The sequence below is a fragment of the Stomoxys calcitrans genome, chromosome 1 (assembly GCF_963082655.1).
Source record: "Stomoxys calcitrans chromosome 1, idStoCalc2.1, whole genome shotgun sequence".
Lineage (NCBI taxonomy): Eukaryota > Metazoa > Arthropoda > Insecta > Diptera > Muscidae > Stomoxys > Stomoxys calcitrans.
This window is the reverse complement of record NC_081552.1, coordinates 271,402,626-271,411,232: the sequence shown is the minus strand read 5'-3', so window position 1 is coordinate 271,411,232 and position 8,607 is coordinate 271,402,626. Positions and strand designations below refer to the sequence as shown.

Below are 8,607 nucleotides of genomic sequence, written 5' to 3'. Positions count from 1 at the left end.
ACCCTTGAGGTGGTTACAGGTAAAGGAATGCGCGTCCAATCGCCGCCTTCGTATTACAAGCCCATTTTAAATTCTACACCTAAATGTATGAGTAGGGGATTATGCTGGGATTAGTGGTGTTGCGTGAAGAGCTAGCGATAATACACGCTATTCGTTAGTCATTCGCACCACTGGGGTATTCTAAATTCACCAAATATTGTGTCGATCAGAAATGTTAAACGTTATCAGTGTGTACAGTGTATTATTATTAAACAAGCAGTTAGGAAATTGAAAACTCAAAGTGCCGAAGATGTAAAATGGGAAAAACGGGTTATATAACGCAAAATGCATTACGTTAACAGCTTACATAAAAAAACAAATAAAAATGTGATAAGTTCGGCCGTGCCGATAACTCCTCTACCACATCCATAATAATATGCAAATGGGGGCTGGTATGAATAATATTTCATTCAGATCCCGAGAACTCTTATTCAAGTCACAGTTTCTGCAAAGTCGGACAATAAATCCGCTTTTCATGCGATTAAGACCCTTAATTGGTCTATATGACAGCTATACCTAAATATAATCTGATCTGGACCATATGTTGGTCGGATGACGGAAAGCTTAATACAAGTCACTGTGTTCAATTCCAGCAAAATAACTCGCTGTTTCAAGTTTCAGCGAAATTGGGTTATAAATGCAGCTTTTATGGGCGCAAGACCCTTAATCGGCAGATCGCTCAATATGGCAGCTATATCTGAAAATAGACCCTCAGACACCAAGGGTTAAATTTTAATGTCAGATTTGTACTCCATTTTTAAATACCTTTCATTTGATAGCCATATTGCCCAAAGCGGTGAAAGAGTGGTGTTTTAGGGGTGGGGACCCCCCCCCCAACACTTTGGGCGAAAATTGTATATCAAGTTCATAATCTACTCTTAAGTACCTTTCATTTGATACCTATATTGTCCCAATCGGTAAACATGTCCGCCCGGGTGGGCTTTGGGATGGGCGTCCCCCCAGGTTATTGATCCCAAAAATTTTATACCAATTTCGTGTATTTGGAACACCATTAGGTGGCATAAAAAATTTCCCTTAAAACGGTGAACGAGATGCGTGCTGGCGAGATCTGGCGTTTTTTAAAATTGGGTTATGGGGGAGGGTCCGCCCCCTTCGGATGTCAAAAAATGTACCCTATTTTCACCGGGGGCCCAAACTCTACCATATGTGAAAATTTCATGAAAATTGGTTCAGTCGTTTTTGAGTCTATACGGAACAGAGAAACAAACTAACAAACAAAGCGCAACAATTTCATTTTTGTGTAAAAGATAATAGATACTCCAATTGTAGATAATACTAGATAAAGGACATATATTTCATTTAATTTTAATATTCCATTTCATATAAATGTTTTGTAAAAAAGGTCATACTAAAGGCTATTTTTCCATCTTTGGATAAGAATTATGTCATACAAACAATTATGTAGATACGTACGTAGGCAGCCTAGACAGAGTTAATTCCCCAAATTTTTGCTATTTATTAATAAATGTCACCTCAGTTCCCTACAGTGGATATGTGTGTGTGTGTGTGTAGTGTACATCTGGCACATGCACACTGACATGGGCATTCGAAGAAACAATTGTTGTATCCATTTTAAATGTCCTCTTATGGGGAATTTGTCATTGCCCTATCGTATGCAATCATAAACAATGCCAACGGATATCCTTTTCCAGCTGTCCCGTACACCCTTTCGCCGAGAAGCAACAAATAAATATTTCATGTTTATCATAAAGTCCATAAAACACACCAAATCAAAACGATGACAATGTACAAACAATACAAAAAAAAAAAAAAAGAAAGGATGCCCCCTCCCGATTGCCGCCAGCACACCAGTCAGTCTGGATCCTCATGTCATGGGAAAATTCAAACAGCGAATACAAACTGTCTGTCTGTCTGTCTGTCCATTTTCACGTTAATTGACAATTGATTACAATCAATTCCTTGACATAAAAAACTAAATAGAAACAGAATCGTTTGAAGACTCAGACACTGACGCTGATGGGGAACCACCGGGAGATGGCATAAATGCCAGCACTTGAGGGGGGGATGAACATAAACAACCTGACAGACTATGGACTTAAAGACATGCTAAACGCGTGGTATTAAAGGATCAGACGATAAAGCAGAAACAAACACACACGCACGCACATCTTTTCAACAAACACATACGATTCACTTCTCTCCCATACACAGACTCTCCTTTGGCCACAACTCCGAAAGGACGAGTGAGTCAAAGAGAGAAATTCATTGGTCAATTCTCAGACGAAACAACACTGAAGCTGACGTTACACTCGTGGCATGGCAAACTGCCTCATACTCACTGCTTTCTGCGCAGTCCAAATCAACAGGATGTTAAGAGAAGCGGAAACGGAAATCTAAGAGAACGAACAGGCAAAAGAACCGATGTCTTTTTTTTTGGTTTGCTTTTTCGGAGTTTTTTTTTTCGGAACATCGTGCGAAGGTCTAAGGATTTCATTCAACAAACGACTTTCCTCTCGAAAGCCGGGCGTGCGCCAAGCAACAGTGAACTAATCCTGAAACGAATATATGTTCAAGTCCGAAGGACATTTTCCTCAGTTTACATTACGCTGCGACATCGAACGCTTCAAGAGTTAACAAATCGGAAACAAATCGGCATTTGCTTGTGGCCACAAAACAAAAACAAAACAAAAAAAGCAAACACCCAAGTAAGGAATATAAAGAAAAAGAAATGCTTGATTTGATAATGTTAATAAAAATGCCGGTACTGCATAAAAAGGGCTCGGAGAAAGTCAACGACTGTGTTTAAGTGCTATATAATTGTTTGCAAGTGTAATTCGAAAGCCAACACAAATTTGGCATCAAGAAGGAGAGAAAAAAAAAAAAAACAAAACAACAGCGCCTTTTCTCACAAGGTGTGAGTGTGTGCCTCCTAAGCCAAGGATCTGGTGTTGGTCGGCTGTACGTATCTAATTTGTGTGAATAAAATATTGCCTTTATAAAACCGCACATAGACTCATACGCGCACAAACCCATATACACACATCGTACTTGCATGAAAAGCCACTTCCACACGGTCATTCAGTTTTATTTATGCTATGAGTCATGCCAAATGGGAGTATTTCGTGCTGTGTGCGGTTTCGAGAGTTGGTTCGATGGTAATTTAAACTCCCTACACCAAAACCTATCGGCCTCTAACAAAGAGTTTTGAAAGGACCATTAAAGATTTTGTCGTGGCTTTCGCAAAGTGTCCATCGAGTGTTACAGATCAAATAAAAACACAAACAAACAAACACCAAATAGTGATTGGGATAAAATTAAAATTTGCAAGTGAGTACGAAAATCGATATAGCATGCTTGACAAGACTAAGGACACTTTAATTATAACAAAAACAAAACATTGCCAAAATTCATTCCCCAAGTTTCTAATCACTATTATGCAAGACTTAAACAAATACTCAAAAGTCAGGCGTGTACAAATTTGAAAGGGCTAGACCCTCATTCACAAAGAAATTCCTTAGGAAATGGATAATAAGCTTTTCAATTTCGTTCGTCTAAGGAAACATTAAAAATTAAAAGTTATGAATGGCTAAACGATTCACTGCCATAGTAATCGATCTTCAAATTTAATTTCTTTCTTCCAAAAAAAAAAACCGTTGAAATTTGGAAAAGCGTATCGCCTTAGCTTCTTCAACAACCATACCAAGTAAATGCCAATCCGCCAATTAAATGTTTATGTAGATAGTCATACAGAGAGCTACTAACTGAACAAATGTAAATTTGCCCACGACCATTAAGGGAACAGGGAAAGAACTGAGTGCTGTCCGATTCAAGTTTAAGCACAATAATAAGGGGCCTCCTTTTTATAGCCGGGTCCGAACGGTGTGCCGCCATGCGACACCTCTTTGTGGGGAAGTTTTTACATGCCTGCCATACCAGATGGTACAGTACCTCACAGAAGTACCTCACATTCCATTAAGGGAACAGGGAAAGAACTGAGTGCTGTCCGATTCAAGTTTAAGCACAATAATAAGGGGCCTCCTTTTTATAGGCGAGTCCGAACGGTGTGCCGCCATGCGACACCTCTTTGTGGGGAAGTTTTTACATGGCTGCCATACCAGATGGTACAGTACCTCACAAATGTCGCCAGCTTAAGGAGGGAATAACCACCGTTGAAAAATGTATTACCGTGTTCTCGCCACGATTCGGACCCTTGGGGACATGGACGACGCTGCGCTACGGTGGCCCCCAATAAATAACTTGAGCTAATAAAAGGCGTTTGTTTCAACCTGTTGTGGTTAAATTTGAAATATTTAGTTTGTAGTTTGGCAACCATGACATATACGATCTCAGTCAGGCTATATAGGAATATGCACTGACGAAATACACCTATTATCCGAAAAGGCAAATCTTCCAAATTTCGTTGCCTTTTGAAATAATGAGTTATGCTAAGCTGTTCTTACACGATCACCCATGTCATATGTAATTTCACCTCGTGCACTCAATTAACCGAGCTTTTATTTCATCGAACATATATGTAGACACATGACTAAGAAAAGTACAATACATGTGGGAATACATGCCGATAAGAGCGCGCTATATTCGTATTCGACGTACATAAAACAAATCTTATGAATACAGAGAGTGACAGCTCACATGACGTGTCTGATTGTGTAATAGCAGCTTTAGACGCCTCCACCCATTTACCAAATGCGGACCACACTACAATCAGAATCGGTTTATATATTTTTGTTTTCACGTAACCAACACGCAGGGATGTCCCCTATATATGCAGTGCATTGCGTTGGCAAGCAGGAAAGTTAAGGGTTAGAGGGGGGAAAGAGGGAGTAGTGTTTATTGATATTAGTCTTAAATTTCTAAACGTCAATGTCGGTGGGAAAGACATTAGCCGGAAGTCGATTCCACATGAGAATGCTTCGGGCGATAAATGCATTTTCTCGGTAATGCATGGTTCGGTCGACAGGCCAATCAATTACAAACGGGTGTGAGTTCCCGGCAAGTCTTGTATTCCTGGTGAACATCCTAACGTCAGGGATAAGGAGACGAATATCCCTGGAACACACGCCATGAAATAACGATAGAGCAATACAACGCTACCCACATTCCGACGATGTTCAAGAGAAGCAATAGAGTTGGATACCCTACTGTCCCCAATCAATACCATCGCTCTCCGTTGAACGCGGTCAAGTAGCTCCAAGGATGATTTGGGAGCTCCTGCCCATATATGAGAGTTATATTCCATCCTCGGCCTGATGTAGGTAGTATAGATATTAAGAAGATCAGAAAAGGTGAGCTATTTCTTGCACCGCTTAAGAAAGCCCAAACACTTGAATGCTTCTTTCGACACTTCGAATACGTGTTTTGACCAACGGACATCACATTGTATCTTCATGCACAGAACATCAAGAGCATCTGACTGCTCAATATCTATACCGTCGATAGACATCGACGATTAAAATGGGTGAGAAACAAGAAACAGCACTGCGTCTTCTGGGCTTTAAAGTCTACTCTTTACATTCTACCCCACTTGGAAATGGCCAACAAATCCTGGGAAACCGTCTCATCCATAATGCGCCTCCTGTCCATAATTTCTTGAGGACTGGGGGCCTATGGTCGAATGACTATGAATGACACAGGCTACTGTCGTCGGCAAATGAGTAGACTGGATCCGAAGTCTGACCCAATAGATCGTCAATGAAAATAAGAAAAACGGAAGGGGAAAGACAGAGCCTTGTGGCACAACTGCGGTCAATGTATACTCATCTGATGAGAACCCATCTACAACAACTCGTATAGTGCGCTCTCAGAGAAAGCTCGATATAAATCGAATGAAGTTATTACCGACACCAAAAGCGACAAGCTATGATAAAAGTGCACCGTGCCAGACCCTATCAAATAGCACTACCTTACTCTCACCAAACTGGTGGATAGAGCGACTCCATCGTTTCGACTAAGTATCTGACAAGATGATGGTTAACCATACTCTCCATAACCATGGAGCTTATCGCAATTGGCCGGTAATTCGCAGGGTTGTTCGCCCCACCTTTCTTGGGGATGGGCTGAACGTTCGCAACCTTCCAATGCGGAGGGAAAACATCCGCAAGGTTGAAAAGGTTGCGTAGTGGACGAGCAAGCGCCGAAGAACACTTACAGTGGACAAGTGTTGATATACCGTCCGGGCTCGGAGATTTATTAACTTCAAGATCTGCAAGGACCCTTTTAACTCCACGTTACCTCACACATGTCGCTGGCTTTAGTAGGAACATAACCACAAGCCTCTCACTGAGACTTTTCATTCGATGCCACTGATTGCCCGCGATTGCAGTTGCAGCTACACCGTATGGAGTATTCCTCTATCCACAATCTGTGGTCACGACTGGTAGCACCCAGCTAGCTTCTCACGATAACGATGAGCACAACACAGATCAGAGGTCAAGCTTCAAATTTCAAATATACAAATCCTCTAAGTCACCCCTAAAGTTCCACTTAGTTTTCGAAGATTGCTAATTTGGGTAGCAAAGAAAAGGTACGAATACCAAAAGCATATACCAAATACCAAAAAATTTTGAAAGTTTCAAATAAAAAATAAAATAATTTACAAAACTCATCATTGAAGTTTCTAATTTTCAATCAAAAAAATTATTGAATCAATAGTTTTTTTTGTTTGAACTACAAATTGGTATTATTTTAAAATTACTGCAATGTAGTTTACAATTGGTTTTACTTGAGCACCATTTAGTATACCGTCCCCTATGATATAACTGGAAGGAGATTTCAAAGGCTCATACGTCCCATATTTCAGTAAATTTAAAGCAAAGCCATGGCAGATGGTTCTAAGGACCGGAATTCAAAAAAAGTTGAACATGATATATTTTTAAAGCTTAACCAAATTCATTCAAGGTTCTCTGTAAATTTTCTTCTGTCTTAATGGCCCTGCCCCTTTAAAGAGTCGCTTGGCATATCTACAATTCATTTATTGTCTGTGGTGCAGACCAGGTTATGAAAATCCAAAATTTAAAAAAAAAAAAAAAACAAACACACCGAGTTATATGGGAAATCTAGATTTCTAATAATTGATGTACACACTATGGCGGTATGAAAGCAAATCGGGCATATGCATGTGGAATATCTAAAGTTAATCCGTTAAGAAGATCGGTTAACAAATGCTTCAGCTATTGCTCTGGAAGTTAAGGCACGCCATGTACCACACTGTAGGGGAGTAGTGTGCAATTACAAGAATAGGCTAACAGCATTGCAGAGTTCCAATTAGAAATATCAGCAACAAATTAACAAGATAAAACAAGTTAAAAGGCATTAAGTTCGGCCGGGCCGAACTTTGGATACCCACCACCTCGGGTATTTATGATGGTTTATCTTTCATCAAAATACGGTGAAAATTTCATACCTTATGTCCCATAGCAATTATATCGAAGTAAATTCTAATAAGTACAAGTCATTGTTCAATTGTGTATAACAAAACATTTGTCTATTTATAACTTAAAACTGTGTCTGTCTATTTATATCTTAAAACTGTCACTGTGTCAAATTTCAGTGAAATCGTATTATAAATGCACCTTTTATGGGGCGAAGACTTTAAATCGAGATATCGGTCTACATGGCAGTTACATCCAAATCTGGACCGATTTGAGCCAAATTACAGAAAATTTTCGAAGAGCCAAACTCAAAGCATTGTCCCAAATTTCGGCGAAATCGGTCAATAAATGCGCCTTTTATGGGCCCAAAACCTTAAGTCGAGAAATCGGTCTATATGACAGCTATATTCAAATCTGGACCGACCTGGGCCAAATTGAAGAAGGACGTCGAAGAGCCTAACACAACTCACTGTCTGAAATTTCAACGACATCGGACAATAAATGCGCCTTTAATGGGCCCAAAACTTTAAATCAAGAGATCGGTCTATATGGCAGCTATATTCAAATCTGGACCGACCTGGGCCAAATTGACGAAGGATGTTGAAGGGCCTAATAAATGTGGCTTTTATGGGTCTAAGACTCTAAATCGGAGGATCGGTCTATATGACAGCTATATCTAAATCTAGACCGATCTGGGCCAAATGGAAGAAGGATGTCGAAGGGCCTAACACAACTCACTGCCCCAAATTTCGACGACCTCGGACAATAAATTTGCCTTTTATGGTCCCAAAACCTCAAATCGAGAGATCGGTCTACATGGCATCTATATCCAAATCTGATTTGGACCAAATGGAAGAAGGTCCAAATTTCACTGTCCCAAATTTCAGCAAAATCGAATAATAATAAATGTGGCTTTTATGGGCCTAAGACCCTAAATCGGCAGATCGGTCTTTATGGGGGCTATATCAAGACATAGTCTGATATAGCCCATCTTCGAACTTAACCTGCTTATGGACAGAAAAAGAATCTGTGCAAAATTTCAGCTCAGTATCTCTATTTTTAAAGACTGTAGAGGGATTTCAACAGACAGACGGACAGACGGACGGATATGGGTAGATCGTCTTAGATTTTTACGCTGATCAGGAATATATACTTTATAGGGTCGGAAATGGATATTTCGATGTGTTGCAAACGG

At 40.0% G+C, this 8,607-nt stretch overlaps 1 protein-coding gene across 5 annotated transcripts in view; it reads left to right on the top strand.

Annotated features, from left to right (window-relative positions):
- Positions 1-2,622: 2,622 nt before the first annotated feature.
- Positions 2,623-8,607, top strand: part of LOC106095848 (myb-like protein F) — a 210,084-nt gene continuing 204,099 nt past the window's right edge. For 4 of the 5 annotated variants that reach the window (XM_059362756.1, XM_059362753.1, XM_059362734.1 and 1 more), the window contains exon 1: positions 2,623-3,348. The gene's annotated coding sequence lies outside the window, so the exon portion shown is untranslated. The remainder of the gene's footprint in view (positions 3,349-8,607) is intronic. The other variant, XM_013263252.2, reaches the window with a different exon arrangement.